At 43.6% G+C, this 22,639-nt stretch overlaps 2 pseudogenes; one reads left to right on the top strand and one right to left on the bottom strand.

Annotated features, from left to right (window-relative positions):
* Window positions 1-909: 909 nt before the first annotated feature.
* LOC138097914 (small ribosomal subunit protein uS3-like) lies at window positions 910-2,366 on the bottom strand (annotated as a pseudogene).
* Window positions 2,367-2,485: 119 nt separating this feature from the next.
* On the top strand, window positions 2,486-4,779 carry LOC138097913 (small ribosomal subunit protein eS27-like; annotated as a pseudogene).
* The last annotated feature ends 17,860 nt before the right edge of the window (window positions 4,780-22,639 follow it).

Here is a 22,639-nt window from a genome sequence, read left to right as displayed (position 1 = left end):
AGCACACACACACAAACATGAAAATAAAATAAAACAGACCAAACAAAAAAGCCTGAAGGCATCTACTTTTGGACAAGATAAAACAACCGGATCCAAAGCTATCCTTCTGTCTTCAACAACTACAAACGCAGATTAAAATATACAAAAAAATAAGTGCTGGGGTAGAAGGAGGGCCTGGACGGAGGAGGTACATGAGGAAACTTTTGAGGGTGATGAATATATTCACTATCTTGATTATACTGATGCTTTTATAAAACTTAGATTGTATACTTCAAATACAAGTTTGTCAATTTTATCTAAATAAAACTGTTTAAAAAGTACTGGAAAAAAAAAAACAAACCCAACACCCAGCCTGGAAGCACAGGTCCATAAAACAAACAAACAAACAAAACAATAAAATCTCCTATGCTATTCCTTGGGTAGTTTCCATTTCTTTTAGCAAATTTTAAAAATTACTGTTAAGCAGAGGTGAAAAATACTCCTATGCTATTTAATTGAATACTCTCCCCTCTTTTTATAAGATCTGTTAAGCACTGGGATGCTAATAAAGTTAAAGCTCCTGGACGTTCACTTGTAGAGTTCTTTCCAAAGTTCTATAGCTAATTTTCTGTTTGTAATTGTGTTTTCTTTTTTTAAGAGGCCCCAAATTGTATTGTATAATATAAGATTCAGGCTCCATGAAACCTAGAGGCAACTCTACTTTATTTTTCCCCACACCATGCAGCTTGTGAGATCTTAGTTCCTCCACCACGGACTGAATCTGCCCCCGGGCAGTGAAAGTAGAGTCCTAACGACTGGGCAGACAGGGAATTCCCCATCCCTACTTTTTAAAAAAAGAAAAACGATTTTATTATAGAGCAACATCCAGACTCCAGATCCAGCTGCCGAAGAGACCATGTTATGACTGTGTTATGCTGCAGGTACTTGTGGGCACAGCAGGCATCCATGGCTTCCCTCCCTTCTCTTTGGAGTGGGGATGGTAATGGTGGGCAGGGGTTCTTAAGGGTCCCTCTTACCACTTGGGTCTCAAGGCAGCATGATCTTCACTTTGATGCCCAGCACACCCTGTCTGAGCAGCATATGGCGCCAGCTGGTGTCTGCGTAGGAGTTAACAGGGTCTCCACTGTGGATCATCAGTCCATCCATAACTTCATGGATTTAACCCTCTGTCCTCAGTTTCCCAGGCACTACAACCTAGCAGCCTTGGCCCCACTCTTCATGATGACCCATAGCACACTCCAGCAAGCTCTCCTAGAAGTGTGTGCTGCAGACTCTGCTGGGGCAATGGCTCACGGAGCTCTCCTGTCTGCCTTTCCCCCATAAAGTTCTACATGGCCCTCAGGGAAGCAAAACCTCTTCTGAAGCACAGCAGTTAATTCCTAAATCCACTGGCCTTTCTCACCAATAACATTCTGTGTCCAGGGGACCAAGATAATGATTTCTGTCCTGGTTGGTTGAAGTCGGACTTCACCAGAGGTGTCATCTTTGGCCAGTACCCAAGTGAGAGGCTTGTTCAGTTCAGCCTTGAGGATGCCATCAGAGACCTCTTGGACACTGGCACTGCCATCTTGCCACCTGGTGCCATCTTAAGGAATAGCCCAGTGCTGCTGTTAAATGACCTAAGGAGTATGATGTGAGGAAATTGGTCCCATTGCCATTGCAAATGGAACACAAACACGCAAAGAACTTTTAGGACTGGGGTGGTCTAGAGCATCATTCTCTCCTGGGATAAGCCTCTGTGAACTTGGTAACAGCCGCTGAGGAGCTGTAAATAATATTTCAGACTTCTTCACTTGCTTTCTCATCAACGGGTCGATCTAGAGGGACCCAAGTGTGACGGAGAAAAAATGACCCAATAAATGTAATTCGGCTTCAGCAGCTTCAGAATTCCAGTTTCCTGCCACCCTCAATGGCACTCAAGAATTGAGCAAGCAAAGTAGGCTTTGCCTTGGGTGCTCTTTGTGACTCTGCATTGGAGAATTTTGGTTCCAACCCCTTCAGAGTGGGTGTCCTGAAATGATCATGGAAATAGGATCTTTTACTACATTTTGGGCCACGTTTCACACTGTTCCTTAGTAAAATATCCCTGCTCTTCTTCTGTGAAAGAGAACTTTGGAACTTTTTTCTGTGAACCGCACTCCACTTTTCCCTCAGTGCAAGCTTGGTGCCTTCTTCCTGGAATTGCCTTTGGATATCTATCTAGCGCTGAGCGAAATCGTCTTCCCTCAACCTGAGCACGAAAGATATGACTGTTCTCGAAGCTTTTAGGAGTTTAGACCCTGACTCCTCTAACCATGTGATCTTGGGTAAGTGACAATTTTTCGGAGCAGAGAGTCCCCAAATAATAATTCATTTTCCACACTCATATGTGTTAATTTTATAATAAAAATATTTTATGATGTCTATAACAATTCCTACTGATGGCCCAGAGTTGGCATGAAACTTAACTAAGATAATATATGTAAATATCTTTCATAAGCTAAAAATGCTGTACAAACATAAGGTACCGGCACAGACAATGTTTCAAATATTTAATGACCAGTAGGTGCTAGCCTTGACCAATCAGAATAGTCTTCAATCACAGCACTGGAGCTCAGTCCGGTAGGCTTCCTAATGGGCCAAATATTAACTCTTTAGTCACTAAATTAAAGGAAGGTTTGCTGTTTTCTGAAGGAGACACTGAGGTAATAGCACTCTAATGGAAGGCGACTCAGGGAGGTAGCAACTATATTCTTTGTCAGATTCTTTTCCCTTATAGGTTTACAGGATACTCAATATAGTTCCCTGTGCTATCGAGTCGGTCCTTGTCGGTTACCTATTTTATGTATAGTAGTGTATGTATGTTAATGCCAACCTCCTAATTCATCCCTCCTCCCTTTCCTTTTGGTAGCCATAAATTTGTTTTCTATGTCTGTGAGTCTCTTTCTGTTTTATAAATATGTTCATGTCTATCTTTTTTTGTTAAGATACCACATATAAGCAATACCATGTGATATTTGTCCTTCTCTGCCTTTCTTAGTTCACTTATTATGATAATCTCTAGGTTCATCCTTGTTGCTGCAAATGACCTTATTTCATTCTTTCTTATGACTGAGTATTCCACATCTTCTTTATTCATTAATTTGTCAATGGTTATCTAGGTGTTTCTGTGTCTTGGCTATTGTAAATAATGCTGCAATGAACATTGGGATGCACACATCTTATAAAATATTTTTGAACAAAAATGAAGCACAACACATAAAATTTTGTGGGATGAAGTTAAATCAGTTCTTAAGGGGAAATTTATAGCATTATAAATTAGCTTATATTAGAAAAGAAGAAAGGTCTTAAATCAACAGACCAAGCATCCATCTTAAGAAACCAAGAAAAGCAAAGTAAACCAAATGAAGGTGGAAGGAAGGAAATAATAAGGAGAGGGAAAAAAGCCACTTAAAACTGAAAAATGATAAAGAAAATCAGTAAAATCAAAAGCTGGTTCTTTGAAAAGATCAATGAAATAAAAGTACCCATTTTCTTCTTCAGAAAAAAGTACTATTAATAACAATTAAAAATAGAAAAGACACAAATTACCGATGTCATTAAAGACTTCAGAGATCTTAAAAAAAAAAGTACTCTGAACAACCCTATGCACATAAATTCAATAACTTAGATGAAATGGACCAATTCCTTAAAAGCCACAAAATTCCAAAACTCACCCAAAGAAGAAATAGGTAACATATGTATTAAAGAAATAGAATCCACAGGTGAAAACCTTAAAAACAAACAAACTTCCAGGCCCAATGGCTTCAATGGTAAATTCTATCAAACTTTAAAAAAACAGATAGCACTATTTCTATACAATCTCTTCCAGAAAACATAAGGGAAGAGAAAGGAACACTTCCCAACCTATTTTATGAGGCTAGAATTGCCTTGATACCAAAAAAAAACTAGACAAAGACAGTACAAGGAGAGAAAATTATAGACCACTATCCCTCATGAACAGTACACAAAAATCTTGAAACAGCAACAACAACAAAAAAAACAACTAGAAGATCAAATCTAGCAATATATAAAAAGACTACTACTCCATGACCAAGTGGGATTTATCCTAGACATGCATGACTGGCTCCAAATATAAAAATCAATCAGTGTAATTCACCATATTAAAAAACTAAAGAGGAAACATGACTCTAGTATATCCAACAATGCAGAAAAAGCATTTGAAGTCATCCAGCATCCATTCATGATAAAAACTCTCAGCGATATAGAAATAGAAGGAAATTTCCTTAATTTGATAAAGGCCTTCTACAAAATACCTACAGTTAATGTAACGTTTAATGGTGAAATACTGAATGCTGTCCCCTAATATCAGGAACAAAGCAAAGATGTCCTCTCATCACTCCTATTCAATGTAATACAGGAAGTCCTAGTCAGCGCAATAAGTCAGAGAAAGAAAGTAGCAATAAAAGGCATACAGAAGCATATGAAAGAAAATATGGCCTTTCCGGCAGTGACGACCTCCCCATGAGAACGTGACTTTCGCAAAGGATCACCTTCATCCTCTCCAGCAGTGGAGAAGAAGAAACACAAAAAGAAGCGCCTGGTGCAGAGCCCCGATTTTGTATTTAATGGATGTAAAATGCCCAGGATGCTATAAAATCACCGCTATCTTTAGCCATACACAAATCAGAGTTTGGCTGCTCTATTGTCCTCTGCCAGCCTATAGGATGAAAAGCAAGCTTTACAGAAGGATGCTTCTTCAGATGGAAGCAGCACTTAAAATACCCTGTATCAGGATGAATGGGAAACCATCCCAATAAACACATTTTGGATACAGAAAAAATAAAGAATATTGTGTATTTGTAGATGACATGATTTTCTACACAGACAATCCCAAGTAATTTACTAAAAACTCTTAGATTAACAAATGAAGGGACTCCCCTGGTGGTCCAGTGGCTAAGACTCTGAGCTCTCAATGCTGAGGCCCTTGGTTTGATCCCTGGTGGGGGAACTAGATCCCACATGCCACAAAAGACCCCGTGCAGCCAAATAAATAAAAATAAATATTTTTTTAAAAAATGAAGTTAGCACAACTATAAGAGATAAGGCTAATTCACAAAATGATTATATTTCTATATGCTTAAACAATTCAGAAATCAAAATTCAAAATATATTTCATTTAAAAATTTTAAAAGAGAAATACTTAAATATAAATTTAACAAAACTTGTTCAGGATCTGAATGACAACTATAAACACTAAAGAAAGATATCAAAGGACATAAATAAATGGAGAAACATACTGGATTCATGGATTGGAAGATCGAATTTAGTTGAACATGTCAATTTTCTCCAAAAAAATCAACAGATTTAATACAATTCCAATCAAAGGTCTAATCAAAAGTAAGATTTCTGCAGATATAGACAAGCTGGTTCTTACATTTATTTGGAAAGGGGAAAGGAGCAGAATAGCCAACACAATTTTGAAAAAGAAGGATCAAGTGGGAGAAATCAGTCTACTCAGTTTTAAAACTTACTATAAAGGAAGAATAATCAAGACGCTGTGGTGCTGGTGGAGGGATAGAGGCAGAGACCAATGGATCAGTCTATATCAAACAACTGAGTCAGAAAATGTCAATTATTGACAAAGGTAAAAAAGCAATTAAATGGTTAAAAGGTAGCCTATTCAACATATGATGTTGGAATAACTGAACATCCAAATGCAAAAGTATGCCACAAAAATCTAAAGACAAAAAAAGCTTGACCTCACTCTCACACTTCATTGAAAAAGAGATCATAGATGTAAAGTGTAAAACTATAAAACTTTCACAAGAAAATAGAGTAGAAACTGTTCATGACTTGGGATCAGGGAGCTTTCTTAGACTTGATATCAAAAGCACAACCCAGAAAAGAAAAAAATGGACAAACTGGACTTTATTAAAATGAAAACCTTTTGCTTTGTGAAAGACATCAAGAGAATGGAAAGCTATAGATGTGGGGGAAAATATTTTCAAATCATATACCCAACAAAGGACTTGTATGTAGAAAAATTCTCAAAACTCAATAGTAGGAAAGCAAACAACCCAATTAAAAATGAGGAGAACATCTTGTTACAGTTTAATTCTTATAATCCTTAAAACAAAAGTTGTTGTTTAGTTGCTAAGTCATGTCTGATTCTCTGTTACTGCGTGGACTGTGGCCTGCCAGGCTCCTCCATACCTATCATTTATTTATGCATCTATTTTTGGCTGTTCTGGATCTTCATTGCTGTGTGCCGGCTTTGTCTAGTGGTGAGCTGGGGATACTCTCCAGTTGCGGTGCTTTGGCTGCCTGTTGTGGTGGCTTCTCTCGTTGTGGAGCATGGGCTTCAACAGTTGTGGCTTGAGGGCTCTAGAGCACAGATGAAGTAGTTATGCCACATGGGCTTAGCTGCTCGACAGCATATGGGATCTTCCTGGAACAGGGATCAAACCAGTGTCCCCTGCATTCCAAGGCAGATTCTTAACCACTGCACCACCAGGAAAGCCCCCAAAGATACCTGTCTTGATAGGAAATGATGACCAATGCCTTTCGTTTGGTTTCAATGCCATTTTAAAATATAGTGCTTTCTGGATAATTTACATTACTGTACGTGGGAACAAAACTAATTGAGATTTAAAATTAATTCTGTTTAATATTAATATTACAGGAAAAGTGTCAGTAAGCACTTTATTCACTTCAGTTTGATTTAAGTGATCAGCTCTTTTAGAAAACTTTCCTTGCCCCTTAAATATGAATTCCATATTGCTTCCACTGTGCTTTGCCCAGTTCCTGTGCATATCTTTATCACAGTACCTTTCTTATTTTACAGTATTAACCTGTCTCCTGAGGGTAGCTTTCACTTTATTTCCAAGCCCTAGCATAGTAACTGGCAGGTAGTAACCACTCAGTGTGTTTGTTGAATAATTAAAGACTTGTAAAGAAAAAGTAAAATTATTGATGAAATAATTAAATGGCAACAACCAAAAATTCTGATAATATTACCATGCTTTTAGAATGGTCCCTGATGCATAGTAAGTCCTCAATGCATGTTCATTTATTCAAAAAATATTAGTTAGAAAACTACAATGCATGAAGCACTGTTACAGTTGATGGGTAAATCACATGCATTTTAGATCATAAATTAAAGGAAAAACAGCACAGACCAAAATCCCTACCCTAATGGGATTTATATTTCAATAGGAGAGACAAACAAGTAAAATAAATAGATGAAATATGTAGTTTGTTAGATGGCAAAAAAAGGCAAAAGACAAATATCTTTGTACTTTACCTTAGAGGAAATAAGCACGTGAAAAGATGTCAATATGATCAGCCATTAGGAAAATGCAAATTAAAGCCATATTGAGATACTATTGGGTTTCCCTTGTGGCTCAGCTGGTAAAGAACCTGCCCGCGATACAGGAGACCTGGGTTTGATCCCTAGGCTGGGAAGATCCCCTGGAGAAGGGAAAGGCTGCCTACTCCAGTATTCTGGCCTGGAGAACTCCATGGACTGTATAGTCCATGGGGTTGCCAAGAGTCAGACATGAGTGTTTGCCTTTCACTTTCACTTTTCACTGAGATCTTATTATATAGCTCTTAGGATGAAAAAAACATCAGTAGCGACAAAAGCCTGGCAGTATCTACTAATGGCAAGGCTGTGGAGCAACTGGAACTCTCATTTATTGCTGGGAATATAAAATGATTCTCAGGAATACAATTTGCCTGTGAAACACATACTTATCATGTGATATGGTATGATACCACTCTTAAGTATGTACCTTAGAGAAATGAATTCTATGTCCACCCTAAAACCTGCACATGAATGTTTATATCTGCTTTATTCTAATCATCCCCAAATAGTGAAGGCAACCCCCAAAATCTTCCAATGGGGGAATAAAGTGAGTATATTCATATTCTTTAGCATTAAGATACTATTTAGCAATAAATATTGCTAGTAGAGTATGAATACAACTGAGCAATGAAAAGGAATGAACTATTATTATTATATGTAGTAATATGAATGAGTCTTAAAGACATTGCTGCTACTGCTAAGTCGCATCAGTCGTGTCCAACTCTGTGCGACCCCATAGACGGTAGCCCACCAGGCTCCCCTGTCCCTGGGATTCTCCAGGCAAGAACACTGGAGTGGCTGCCATTTCCTTCTCCAATGCATGAAAGTGAAAAGTGAAAGTGAAGTCGCTCAGTTGTGTCCGACTCTTAGCGACCTCATGGACTGTAGCCTACCGGGCTCCTCCGTCCATAGGATTTCCCAGGCAAGAGTACTGGAGTTGGGTGCCATTGCCTTCTCCACTTAAAGACATTATGTGGAGTCAAAGAAGCCAGTCTCAAAAAACTCTATATGTTTTGACTCCATTTCTATAACATTTAGGAAAAAGGCCAAGTGAAAGAGTCATGGAGAATAGACAACTACTTTCCAGGGGTTATAATGAGGGGACAGTGGAACTCTAAAGGGATTTTTTAGTGCAAAGGGGATAGAACTATCTTTATCTTGATTGTGATGATGTTTACACATAGAATACACACACATACACTCATCAATTATACTTACTAGATGTTGATTTTAAAAAAGAAAGAAAAGCCTGTTCCTAGGTAGGACCTCTGACTTCATCTGAAAGAGACAGTTTGCCAAAATTCTGTGCTTCTCAACTCAATTCCAAAGGAGAAAATAAATATTAAGTCAATAAATAGATTAAAAAAAAAATAGCAGCAAGAAAAAAAAAACCCAAACCACACCTTCTATATGCAGGTTCAGCAACTCAAAGTCAGAGTTAATTTACTAGGTAATTATCCTACTTATTGTTGGATTAAAACTCAACATTCAAAAACCTAAAATCATGGCATCCGGTCCCATCACTTCATGGCAAATAGGTGGGGAAACAGTGACAGACTTTATTTTCTTGGGCTCCAAAATCACTGCAGATGGTGACTGCCGCCATGAAATTAAGATTCTTGCTCCTTGGAAGAAAAGCTATGACCAACCTAGACAGCATATTAAAAAGCAGAGACATTACTTTGCCAACAAAGGTTCATCTAGTCAAAGCTATGGTTTTTCCAGTAGTCACGTATGGATGTGAGTTGGACTGTAAAGAAAGCTGAGCGCTGAAGAACTGATGCTTTTGAATTGTTGTGTTGGAGAAGACTCTTAAGAGTACCTTGGACTGCAAGAATATCCAACCAGTCCATCCTAAAGGAAATCAGTCCTGAATATTCACTGGAAGGACTGATGTTGAAGCTGAAGCTCCAATATTTTGGCCACCTGATGCGAAGAGCTGACTCATTGGAAAAGACCCTGATGCTGGGAAAGATTGAAGGCAGGAGGAGAAGGGGATGACAGAAGATGAGGTGGTTGGATGGCATCACTGACTTGATGGACATGGGTTTGAGCAAGCTCCAGGAGTTGGTGATGGACAGGGAAGCCTACTGTGTTGCAGTCCATGGGGTCACAAAGAGTCAGACACGACTGAGCAACTGAACTGAATTGAATTATCCTACACAACCATACAATCATGCTTCAGGTTATTAGAGCAACGGGTTGAACTGAAAAAACTAGATAGGGGTGCTTTCTGATGTGAAATTGTTACCATTCAGAGGTTTACTGTGTTGTTTTTCTTCTTTGACTTAATTTCATTTTCTATTTCAGGCTGGATTTATTGATAAGCACTCTGAGGCTATTTTTGTAAAAAAAAAAAGTGTGTATTAAGAGTTCACTGCTGCTGCTGCTAAGTCACTTCAGTCGTGTCCGACTCTGTGCGACCCCACGGACTGCAGCCTACCAGGCTCCTCCACCCATGGGATTTTCCAGGCAAGAGTACTGGAGTGGGTTGCCATTGCCTTCTCCATAAGAGTTCACAGTGGGTTACAAATGATGTTTTATTCTTGCCTCCTATTGTTTTTTTTTTTTTAATTCTGTAATGAACATGTATTACTTTATAAACTAATAACCTAAATAAATTATAAGAACCGAAGTCAACTGCTAACTGGAGTATCTCCCACATAGAAACATTTCTGGACCATATTTTAATTTATATGCAAGAATAGGCTTAGTTACTCTAGGTATGATATCTAGTGGTTGTAAAATGCGTGCTTCTAAAAGGGTTTCAGAGTTCCCTTAAAAGGTTGTGTAGACAATTTGGCAGTTCCTCAAAAAGTTAAACAGAATTACCATATGACCCAGCAATTCCACTCCTATGTGTATACCCAAAAGAACTGAAAATAGGTGTTCAAATAAGTAGGGCTTCCCTGGTAGCTCAGCTGGTAAAGAATCCGCCTGCAGTGTAAGAGACCCCGGTTCAATTCCTGGGTTGGGAAGATCCCCTGGAGAAGGGATAGGCTACCCACTTCAGTATTCCTGGACGTCCCTTGTGGCTCAGCTGGTAAAGAATCCACCTGCAATGGGGGAGGCTTGGATTCAAATGAATACATATACACTCACATTCACCACAGCGTTGTTTACAATTCCCAAAAGCTGGAAACAACTCACATGTCATCAACTGATGAACTGATTAAAAAATATTAATACCCACATAAGGGGATATCACCCAGCCATAAGAAAGAATGAAGTATTGACACATGCTACATCATGAATTCACCTTGAAAACATTGCTATGTGAAAGCAGCTGAACAGAAAAGGTCACGTTTTGTATGATTCCATTTATATGAAATATCCAAAATCGGTAAACCTAAAGACAGAAGGCAGATAAGTGGTTGCAAGGCCCTAGAGCAAAGGAAGGATGGGGAATGACTGCTTAACGTGTATTGTTTCCCTCTGGGGTGATAAAAATGTTTGGAACTAGATAGATGTCATGATAATACAACTCTGTGAATGCATTACGTGTCACTGAATTATGTTCTTTAAAATGTTTAATTCTGTGTTCTGTGACTCTTACCTCAATTTTTAAAAAAGAGATGAAGTGTGTCCCTGCAGTCTTATTTACATTTGCAGCAAAAATCTTTGTTTTTCAAGGAAATTATAAAGGATAAATTTAGTTTAGCCCATATCTGAATAGTTAAGAACTCTGAGTGGCATGAGAATTAATCAGTGATATGCACTTTTTTGAAAGTGATCTGAATAGTCTAAAAATGTTCAGAGGAATTGAGTAGTGGGAATGGTTACAAATCAGCATAATGAACTCCCTTTGTACAAGCTATTCATGTGTGAAAAGAATCTCTTGAACCCTAGTGGTTCTTGCAATTCTTGGGATCCAGTGCCTGTCAAAGGTACCTTTTTGTTGTGATATTGGTTTAAGCGTGAGAGAAGTAAAGGTGAGGTGTTACCTACGAAATTCGACTTTGGAATATTTCTAAAACTTCTGAAATCTTAGGCTTCTCTCTTCACTTAACGATGGTTCTTTCAAACATCTGATTTTTAAAAAAATTCTTGGCCTACCTCGTTTTTCCTTTGAAAGTACATAAGACCCTCTTCACGATGCCTAGCAAATGACTATCCTTTTAAAAAAATCAACACAAAGTCATTAACTGAAACTCACTGTTTGAATTTTCCATTTCCGTGTTATTTACTCTTAACCATGATCCTGAAAATTTCAGAGAGAAGTCCTGAGCTGGCTATTTTCTGCCCTCTCCAAACTCACTCTTACTTTCTCCCAGCATATCCTATGCCCCGGCAGGCTGACCTATACGGATTTCAATAGGCTCCAGAGCCTCTGACTTCCTGTAGGGTTCAGCCAATGGGAGGCATGTGCTGGAGGTCAGAGGGCAGGGGCAGAGAGCGTTCTTTGCAGGCTGCTGGTTGATTGTGGGTGTGTTCTTCTGTGTTGTGTTCTTACAGAAGACAGTCACTAGTGTTGTGTAACCCTCTCACACATGACTTCAGCAACAGCCTTCCCTGTATTCAAGATATTTCTCTCTCTTGCCCTTTCTGACTTACGGGTTTAAGGTTCCACACTGCGTTTAGTCCTCTGGTGCCATGCTGTCTGTTGCTGGTTTCCCTCAGCCCTGCACAAGCAAAGTCGTTCAGTCGTGTCCGACTCTGTGCTACCCCAGGGACTGTAGCCTACGAGGTTCCTCCATCCATGGAATTTTCCAGGAAAGAATACTGGAGTGGGTTGCCATTTCCTTCTCCAGGGGATTTTCCTGACCCAGGGATTGAACCCGGGTCTCCAGCATTGCAACCAGAGGATTTTACCATCTGAGCCACCGGGTCCAGAGCAAAATGAAAACGCAGAACTTTTCGTTCAAAAACCGCAGTGAATTTCAAGATGGCGACCACCATCGCTCTCTTGATTGAACAGTGCCGGGACCTTCTAAGTGCGAGGTCTTGTGTGACTACACAAGCTGCATATACACGAAGCCCACCCTGACTCACACTATTTTAAACAGTTCTTACCCGAAATGCTCCTCTGTTACCTGTTGAAGTGTGCTGGCCAGGTTAATTTTCTAATATCAGGTCTTAAGTGTTCTCTTTCCCATTAAAAAAAAAAAAAATTGTGACTCCTTTAGGGGTTCTGGAAAAGTAGTTGTGATCTATACTTAGATTTAAAAACTGTGCAGTTTAAAATTTTTTTAGTAGATTTGCATCTCCAGTAGGAAATTCACTTACTTTTTCTTCCTCAACGTTATACCAAAAAAAGCCACTCATTTGCGAACCAGCGGGGCCACCACCATAACCCTTGAGTCTGACTCACCGTGGGCTGGTACCCTAGCTGAAATGTGTGACTCCCAAGCATGCCTTCCAGACAGGTGCAGGAATTTTTAGCAGTAGTTTCAACCAATGTATTGCGTGTGTGTGTGTGTGTGTGTGTGTGTGTGTGTGTGTTTGGTACCAGATACAGAATCTACCAAATATGCTAGCTTTTTCTCCTCTCTCTTGGAAACAAGACTTAAACTGAGAACCTTCTCATAGTCTGGAACCTATTTTCTCTCTCTGGCTAGGGACTTGACTGAGATAGTGATCTCTTAGTATTACTAAATAAACACCAGTTAGGCCTGTCTTGAGTAAGGCCTGCTCTCTCAACACCTTCTTTAACAGACTTGGGGGTTAAGGGGACAGTCAACATATCATGCTATCTTATCAGTTTCAAAATGGGGGTCCCATAAGCCCTCTTGTGCCAGGACTTTTTGCTTTTGTTGCTTTGGTGGCAAACAAACATGAGTTTCAGAAATACTCTACAACTCTTGTGTTTCACTGCTTGAACTTGCCACAGGCTTTTTTGCCCTTGACCACTGAGCCTTCTTCAACAACTGTGGGAGTTACATCCATCACTCGTTTCTTTCTTTTTTTTTTTTTAGCTTTTTATTTTGTAGTATAATCTACGAAGTAGATTATAATCGGGGTATAGCCGATTAAGAACGTTGTGATAGTTTCAGGTGAAGAGTGAAGGGACTCAGCCATATATATACATGTATCCATTCTCCTTCAAACTCCCTCCTGTCCAGGCTGCTAGGTAACACTGAGCAGAGTTCCCTGTGTTATACAGTAGGTCTTTGTTAGTTATCCATTTTAAATATAGGAGTATCACTCATTTCTAAAGTACACTGATGGGTTCTACACACACAGTCCGTTGATTTGGTCATGTTGCATCTCAGAGCCTTGGATAGAGCAGGAAGCAGACGTGGGATTTCTGTGTTTTTCTCCCCATTTCTCCACGCCTCCATTTTCCCAGTTTTTATTCTTTTTAAAAAAATTTTGGCCATGCATTCTGCATGTGGGATCTTAGCTCCCAATAAGGGATCAAACCCAAGCCTCATGCATTGGAGCATTGAACCGCCAGGGAAGTCTCAGTTTTTAAGACACTCTCCTGAACAGTCACCTTTAATATAAAGTATTATACAGAAAAGTTCACTTCTTTGAAGATTTACCAAATATATTGTCTCATCTTTTCTCTGAAATGCAAATTTTCTCTCAAGAACAAACTTTCATTTCAAAAGGGGGTCATATAAAAAAAAAATCCAACTGTTTAAATCCAGAGCACAGAAAAATTACTCCTAGAACAATACACAGAATGTTCATTGGGCCTAAAACATTTCATTTGTTTGTGAATCGGCTACATTTCCATTAATTTGGGGTCTGTTCTTGAGCTAGGCAAATAACCAGTGTGGCCGCAGAAATGAGCCTTCTCTTGTGAAAGCCTTGTAAACAACAGAATTGCTTAGACTTTTAGTCTGGATGGCTGGAAGGGCCTGAGAGGTCTTATACCCAAACTACAAATGAGGAAACTCAGAACAACATTTCTGGACTGGGTGACAGAACTGATGCACAGAGTTGAGAATTTTGCCCAAGGTATCAGATTCCTAATCCAGGAAGTTTTGAAGTGGCTCTATGGAGACACACAGTTTGGGGGAAAATTGGCCCCCCATTTTAATGTGCCTGCTCCCCCATCACCCATTCCTGCCACTTTCTTTCCTGTACATTGTTCTCTGTGTGGTTAAGTGGGGGAGGGTGCTTAACAATTACCTGTCTACTTTGCTCTCTGTGATGTTCATTTCTGCCCCTTCCCTGGTTTACCTGCCAGACACAGGAGTTGCTCCAAATGTCTTATAGTAACAAAATTGCCATCTTTACCTATCTCCTATAAGCCAGTACTGTATTATCTCAACAATTAAAAAAAAGTTCATAGTTACTGATAACCTTTCATAGTAATTAAATAAGCTTGATTATTTTAAATTTCAGTGCTTTAAAATAGTTATTTTATTTTTAAATTTATTTCAGACTTATTTGAAACATTCAGCAGAAGTAGGATAAACAGTATTATAGACAGTTCCACCAACTATCCAAACTTTGCTAATCTAATTGTATTTATTTTTTGGGTTTGGGAGAGAGGACTGGAGTATTTGAAAATAAATCCAAAACAACTTTCATCCTAAATTCTTCATTATGCATGAATAGATAAGAACTCAAGAAAAAACATAACCACACTACCATCATCAAGTCTAACAAAATTAATAATTTCTTGACATCTATATCAAGTCGACATTTTCTTTCCCTGATCGTCTCAACAATGTCTTTTAAACAACTGGTTTATTCTAATCAGAGCCACACAAGATCTAAACATTGCATTTGGTTTACTATGCCTTTTAAAAGTCATTATTCACAGGCATTTGACTTTCACTTCATTTGACCAAGGAAGAATTGTATGGTCCTAGTTCATAGGTGGGTGAACTGGGGCTCAGAAAGGTTAAGAAATCTTTCCAGGTTCTCATTGCTTGGGGCATGACCCAGAATTTGAATTAAGATCTGCCTAAGGCTTCCCTGGTGGCTCAGGTGGTAAAGAATCCGCCTGCAACGCAGGAGACCTGGGTTCAATCTCTGGGTGGGAAAGATCCCCTGGAGAAGGAAATGGCAACCCACTCCAGTATCCTTGCCCAGAGAATTCCATGGACAGAGGAGCCTGGTAGAGTATAGTCCGTGGGGTCGCAAAGAGTCAGACACGACTGTGCGACTAATCACAATTTAAGTCCCCAAACTCTTTTTCACTCTTTCCCCTTCAGGCTACCAGGGTTTTTCCTGCATTGCAGAGAGGCAAAAGGCCTAGTGGTTAAGGGAGTGTTTGGGCTCAGGTTGGCCTGGATGCAAACTGGAGCAAGTTACATAATCTCTCTGATCCTCCACTTCTGTGTGCATCTGTAAAATAAGGTTAATGATGATGGTTTGGGGCTGATAAAATAGGAGAAAGCACATATAGAATTTAGCATAGTGCTAGGCACGTAGAAAGTACTCAGTAAACCTTAGCTATTATTTCTAGTGTAGAGGAGGAGAAAGAATCACAAGCAAAAGTTTTCTGCTTTTGTCAGTAGCCCGGGAGTGGTGGTTCATCACTGTTACCACAACCTGTTTAGCACTGAGTCTGAAGGGGTAGGGAGGTTGGGAGTAGGGAGTTGATTCTGCCTGAATTGGAGAAGAAAGCCCTGGACATAAAAATTTAAATAGGCATCCGAAGAGTTCTCCAGAGACCTCAGCTGGAAAACAGTTGAACATGTCTTCTGACCTTCCACAGAGGGAAGACTGGTAGGGAGTAGAGATGGAAGGAGGGAGACGTCTCAATGTTTATTCGAATTTGGAACCATTATAAATGCATCAAACAAATTCCAAGAAAATGAATTTCATTGAAAAAAACAACCCTCTCTTATCATGGGGTAAATGCTGAGAATGGGAAAACTAAGATCTAATGACAATAATAATAGTAATAATAATAATAATAATGAAAGTGAAAGTGTTAGTGGCTCAGTGGTGACCAACTCTTTGCAACCCCATGGATGGGGCCCACCAGGCTCTTCCGTCTATGGGATTCTCCACGCAAGAATACTGGTGTGGGTTGCCATTTCTGTCTCCAGGGGATCTTCCCAACCCAGGGATCAAACCCCCATCTCCTGTGTCTGCTGCATTGGCAGGCAGATTCTTTACTGTTTGAGCCACCAGTGATGCCCCGAAACAGAACCAATGCCTGGAGGTGGCAGGGATCAAACCCGGGGCCTCATACATGCAAAGCATGTGCTCTGTGAGCTACACCCCCTTCCTGTCCCCTTACATTTTTTGCAGCCCTGGGAGGGCTTCTATCATCTCAGGCAGGTTTCGCACCAGGATGGGACTATTTCAGCCTGACACTGATTTCAAAGATCCCAGGTAATATTTTAACCTTAGTCACCTTCCCTCTGACACTCATTCTAAGAGTCCAGAACCAGTGCTCCCAGATTTGGGGTTGTTGAGGGCTGAATCTGTTGGCTAACTAAATCCTTTGTAATGTGTATTGTCTGTGCATTTATAGGTGCTGTCAGAGTTTACTAGGCCCTAGGCAGTTTTTGATGGTAAGACTCTGAGGCCCTGATTTTCTAGAGTCCTTGGGAAAGGAGGGTAAAAAACCCCACTCACAAGTAACCAAGAACTTGCCTAGACTCTGTTCTAAGGCCTTTACATGTACAAACTCATTAAAATTTCACAAAACACTACACTGCGGGTACCATTATTCTGATTTTACAGGCAAAAAACTGAACCAAGTGGGGTTAAGTAACTTGCCTAATAAGGTCAGAGCCTGCCCGGCTAACTACCGGGCTTACTACCCCTCTGTCGGCAGTGGGCTAAGCATGTAGGGGTCCTTGGAAGGCGACACGGGCAACCTAGGCTGTGCAGCAGCAATACTTTAGGTCCCCAATCCTTCCTTTTAGCTTAGGAGCAAGAAAGACCAGGGTGTCAATTTCCTCATTGACTGCAGGCAGGTTACTTACTCCCTTCAAGTCTCAGGTTCCTTATCTGCCCCAGGGAGGAGTTTTAGATTAAAAGACCTCTCCCTGCATTACAAGTGTGGGTGTGTGCTGGGGGGTGGGAGGTGGTGGGGCTGAGGTTTCTGGGCAGTACTGCGCTGCGTTTCCTAGATCTCTTGAGGAAACGGTGTTTTGAGGTTTTGTCCCCGTCAACTCCCACCCAAGAAGTCCGGTCCCCAGTCAGTGATGGCGCTCAAGCTTGGCTATTCCTCCTCCACTTGGAAAAGGGCTGCTACTGCGGCCAGCTTCGGCCACAGCCCAGCTGCTGCGAGGTCGAGGGTGGGTCTTTTCTCTCTGAAGGAGTTAGAGCTGAGAATGTATCCTTTGGAAGGCTTCTTGGAGGTAGTGACATTGAGTCGAGTCTGAAGGTCTAGCAGGAGTTAGTCAGAAGAGGTGGAGGGGGAAGGGTTACCCCCGCCCCCAGCCACAGAACAAAGAAGCACTACCCGGCTTACAGTAGAGGAGGAGGAGCCGTGAAAGTGGAGGTCTGTAGGGGCGAGATCGCGGGGGGGTTTGGGAGCTTTATTCTAAGAGCAACTGGGAGGGGGTTGAAGGAGTGTAGTCCGGAGCTGTAGGAAGACTCTTCTAGACACTTAGGAAGAATGGGTCGGAGGGGGGTCAGGAGGCCGTCGCAGAAAGCAGTCGGGTTGCAAGATGACCTACGACTGAGGAATCAGAATCTTTCTCAAACCCCACGACACTGTGCGCTGTCCCTCGACTTTCTTTGCTTCTGTGGAAGGGCTCCCTAAAAGGGTAGGGCACCGGCCAAAGGCTCATATAGCAAAAAGAGCGCAGAGCCCCCTCTTCTTTCGGGGGCTCTCTGGTCCAGGTGCCCCAGAATTGATAGGGTTATGCGGGAGAACTCAACACTGCTGAAGATGGAGAACCGTTACCCCTCAAAATACACAAAACCTCGGCCGCTTTTGGCAGCAGCCTTCTCTGCCCATGACCTCATGCTTTAAGCTCCCATATAGCCTTCCCCCGCCCTGTCCACACCCGGCGCCCGAGTGGGGGTGGGGGTGGGGGACAGTGGCGAAGGGCCGGGGAGCGGGAGCACCTTATTTGTGCTGCCCGAAGATTTGGGGGAACGGGCGCAACGATTTTCCCATAGTGAAAAACGCATGGCTTAACTTTCTCTGGAGCAAAAAGCACTCGCAGTCTTGTGGGATCTCAACGAGAGCGATGCCCCCTACCCAGCTCGAGGTGGTCTGTACCACCCAACCATCTTTGGTTCACGTTGCCTTGAACCCGTGAAGCCTCCTGGAAAGGCTGGCGTCCCAGGATGGACCGAAAGGCCGGCTGCGCCTCTGAGGGACCAGGGGGCTGTCCGGCTCTCGCCCCCCTGGCGCCGCCGAGGTTTGAACCCTTGGCTCGCCTTTCAGCCCGCGCCCTGCCCCCTGCTCGCAGCTGCTCTCGGCTCGGGTGCAGCGGTTTCCCCCGCAGAGGAGGAGGAGACTGAGCGAGGAGCGGCTCCCGGCTCGGGTTTCCGCACCAATGCCGAGCAGCCCCGGGCGGCCCCCGGCGGCCGGCCCTCCTCCCCGGCACCACGTTCCACAGTCATGGCGCACGAGGAGGGGCGAGCGCGCGCCGCGGCGGCACCCGCGCCCCCTCCCCTCCTCTCCGCCGCCCGGTTCCGGCCCCTCTCCTAGGCAACCTCCCTCCCCGGCCTGCTGCGCAGCGGAGATGGAGACCCTTCCCCAGAGGGCTGCCGTTCCAGCGCCGACTGCAGCACCCCCTTCCCGCCCCCATAGGGGCGGAGGGATGGGAGCCGCGCGCTTCGCGAACCTCCAGCCCCTTCCCGGGAGCCTCAGCCCCTCTCCCAGCCCCATCGAGGCCGGGTGCAGTGGTGGGTAGGTGCAGACCGTCTCCTCGCAGCCCACCCAGACCTTGGCATCTCTGCAACGCCTTAAAAAATAAACAGAAAACCCAAACCCCAGTCGTTAGATTGCAAAGCGCGTTACAGTAACCGGGACTGCTACGCAGGAAACAATCCTGCACTGGTCCGGGTCTCGAGCGGCAGCTCCCCGGCCAAGCCGCCTTCTCCCGGGCCTCGATTTTCCAGCCTCGTCGGAGACTCTGCCACACCCCGGGGCTGACAGGTCCCGCGCGGGGCAGCAACTTGGTCCGCGCCCCCTGCCCCATCCTCGTCGAGTCTCGCCAGCCTACAAAAGGTGCAACCTCACGCACAAGCAGAGCACACATAATAAGGTCGACAGCGCACCGCCGGGGAGGCTGCGAACAATGCGCCGGGCGGCCCGCGCCCGCCAGAGCGCGGCGCCCCGGGGGACAGGGGGCGCGGGCGGGGGCCGCGGCGGAGGACCCGCCGGCCGAGGCGCTGGACACCTTACTTCCTGCTTCCCCGCCCGCGGCCAGACCCAGCTCTGCGGAGGGATATCTCTCCCCTCCTCTGTCCCTCTCTCTCCCTTCCCCCGCCCCCCCCTCCTTTTTGCTTCTGCTTCCCCCCCCCCCCCCACCACCCCACCCCGCCTTTCTCCTTTTGCAAGAAAATAATTTGACAGTCGATTTGCTGACAGGGGAGGAATTTGCATCCTGGATTAAAAAAAAAAAAAAAAGGCCGAGAGGAGCTTGGGAACGGTTGCTAGGGGTGGGTAATGGGTGAAAAAAGGGGGGCGCCGGGGAGCGGATAAGGAGGGTTAAGGGAGGGGGCGAGGGTGGGGAGCAATGCAAAAGGTAAGGCCAGGTTACCGCGGCTCGGCCCCGAGTGGGCTGCGGCCGGGGGAGGGGCGAGAGATACATATGTATTTCTGTCTCCCTAGCACACCCCCTTCCCTCTAAGCGATGGCTGAGAGGCGGTGCATGCAGATGGGGAGTAAGTTTCCTGAAGGGGAGGGTGGATGCACGCGCGCGGCCCCGCGCTGCAAATTTCCACCGGGGAGGGAGAGTGGCTGGATGCGGAGAGTTTGGAGTTGCTTGCGGCGGAGGGCAGGAAGGGGAGCAGGGCCGGGAAAGGGGGCTGGCGGGCGCTATATCTGGGAGTAAGTTTCCAGGAACGGGAGAGCCTGCACGCTTGCTCGCTAGTAAGTTTCTGGCTGGGGAGGGCGCGTGGGGAGGAGAGGGAGGGGTGCATGTATACAGAAGGGGGGAGGGGGGAGCAGATTTCCTGCGGGGAGGCTGAATGCATATGGAGAGTAGATTTCCTGAAGGGAGGGTGGAGGCGTAGACGGACCGAGTAAGTTTCTTGCTGGGGTGGTGGCGGAGCTGCTGGGTTGGTGCTTTGGAAACCCAGCGCTTCCTACCCGGGGTGGGGAAGCACGCTGTTGGGTGGCGGGGGGTGGGGTGGGGGGGCGAAGGGCCAGGTTCCCTCTTGGGGAGAGGGGCTTGCATCTGGGAGTATGTTTCCTGGCGGAGCGATATTTGTTTACAGGCTGAGGGCAGTACTGTAAGTGAGTAGCGCTTCGAGAAGGCGGCTCTGACATAAATTAATATTGAAATTACTCCATCAGCTCTGCTCGCCCCTCATCTCACCCCCCAGGCGAAGACTGGTCTTCTTGTCGGATTGCCCATGCACTTGTTGCAGAAACAGCCAAGGTAGGCAAGAAGCTTGTTAAGTTACATTTTTAAAAAAATTAGCTGGGGGATGCTCCGTGAGAAGACAGGGGAGGGGAAGGAAAAAGTGGGGGGATGGATTAGGAGACGTCTCCCCCCACTTTTTTACTTTCAGTATGTTCGCAGGGCCTCCCCTCTGCTTCCCTTCTTCCCTCTCCCCTCTCTGCACTGCACAGCATCCCAGCAAAGGGGGAGGGGTGAGGTGGGCGCTGTAATTGGCAGCCCCAGCTTAAAGGGTGATGGTGGTGGTGAAGCTTGCAATTGAAGGTTGTGCTATTATAAGGCCTTCATTCTTCCAGCCAAGAAACCGCAGGACTCTAGGGATGTGCTTTTTGGGGTTTTTGACATGATGCGTATGTGTATGTATATGCTCCTGTGGGCTCTTCGGGGGCTGGGTACTCCCCAGAAGTTAAAGTGGCCACCCAGATGGGAGAAATGTATAAGGGAGTAAACCTACCCCTTCACTCCTCAACTTCAGTTCAGGGAGGCTGAGAAGTTACTGCTGGTGGTCTAAAGAAATAGATATTTAAAAAACAGCACAAAACCACCCATTCACTGGCAGAGGCCAAGAGCACCTGGCGGGCAGCCTCTGGCCAGTACTGGGCTGGAGCATGTGCGCCTGCCATCCTTAGGTTAAAAGAAAATGACTTCTGGTTCCTCCGTGTGCCTTCGACTGGCCCGTTAGAGCCAGCTTTGTGGAAACTCTTCCCCACGCTAGACGAGGCTTTGGCAAGTGAACGTGTTGAAGCGGGTTGCTAACAGCATGGCCCCAGCTGTCTCCTGAAGTGCATGGAAGTGATGCTTAGGAATGACGGATCCAGGGATGGCTGAAGAATTCTTTAAAAAATGCCGGCTGTTTGCACTTTTTAGCAGGCCATGGAGCAGAGTTTTACATTGAAAGAAAGGAGTTTTACATTGTCCCAACTGGTACCAACCTCCTGCATCACTTACTGTCTCAGGAAAGCAGTCTGGTGATGGAAAATGTGGTTTTGGTGCTCAGTGGAAGGATAACGAGGAGGAGTCCTCAGCGCTTAACCTGCCCTCTTTGCTTCTCTGTGCCTCTTTTCTTGGTCCTCAGCCTACTGGTTTCTGCAGATGAGTTGTAGGTCTTTGGCTGTCAGCTACCTTTATTATGCCGGGAGCTTTATTTATTTCCTTATTATCCTTTAACTGGAGTATAATTGACTTACAGCATTGTATTAGTTTTAGTTGAATAACATAGCAATTCAGTATTTTTATACATTATGAAATGATCACCACCATAAATATGCTAGGAATTTTAACTTGGTCAGGATAATTTTAGCATCAGGGATTCAAACCAAGACATGTTTAGAAGAGTCAGGGAGTAAACAGTAGGCAATGTGGTTAAATAAAGTTGGTTAAGCTTTCTGCAGTTCTATAGACAAGCTCAATACTAGCAGGGAAAAAAAAATCTGTTTTAAAAAAATGAGCTCTGTACATGTTACTGATGGAGAGTTTTTTTTTTTTTTCTTTCCTTCCTGTCATCAGATTTCCAGATTGAGAATTCGGTATTTGGCAGCTTAAGAGTTGAGTTAGTTGGGAATTAAATATTATTGCCACTTATCAAGTGTTCCTAACTAGGCATTCGTTAAACAAATTAGCTATTATATTTCCCCTGCTGAAAATCTGAGTCTGGTTGATGTATATGCTGGGAAGGTAAACAAAATCTTTATGTGTGTTTATCCCAGGGAAGGGGAATTATTTACATGTCTACCCTTGAAGCCAAGAGCAGTCATTCAGTGTTTTTTTTTTTTTTAATTTATGAGATTTATTTTATTGTCTTGCTTTGGCCATTAATCAAGTCATAGGAGCTTTTTTTCCC

Source organism: Capricornis sumatraensis, chromosome 22 (assembly GCF_032405125.1).
Source record: "Capricornis sumatraensis isolate serow.1 chromosome 22, serow.2, whole genome shotgun sequence".
Taxonomy (NCBI): domain Eukaryota; kingdom Metazoa; phylum Chordata; class Mammalia; order Artiodactyla; family Bovidae; genus Capricornis; species Capricornis sumatraensis.
The sequence above is the reverse complement of the archived record's forward strand: the minus strand, read 5'-3'. Positions and strand labels throughout refer to the sequence as shown.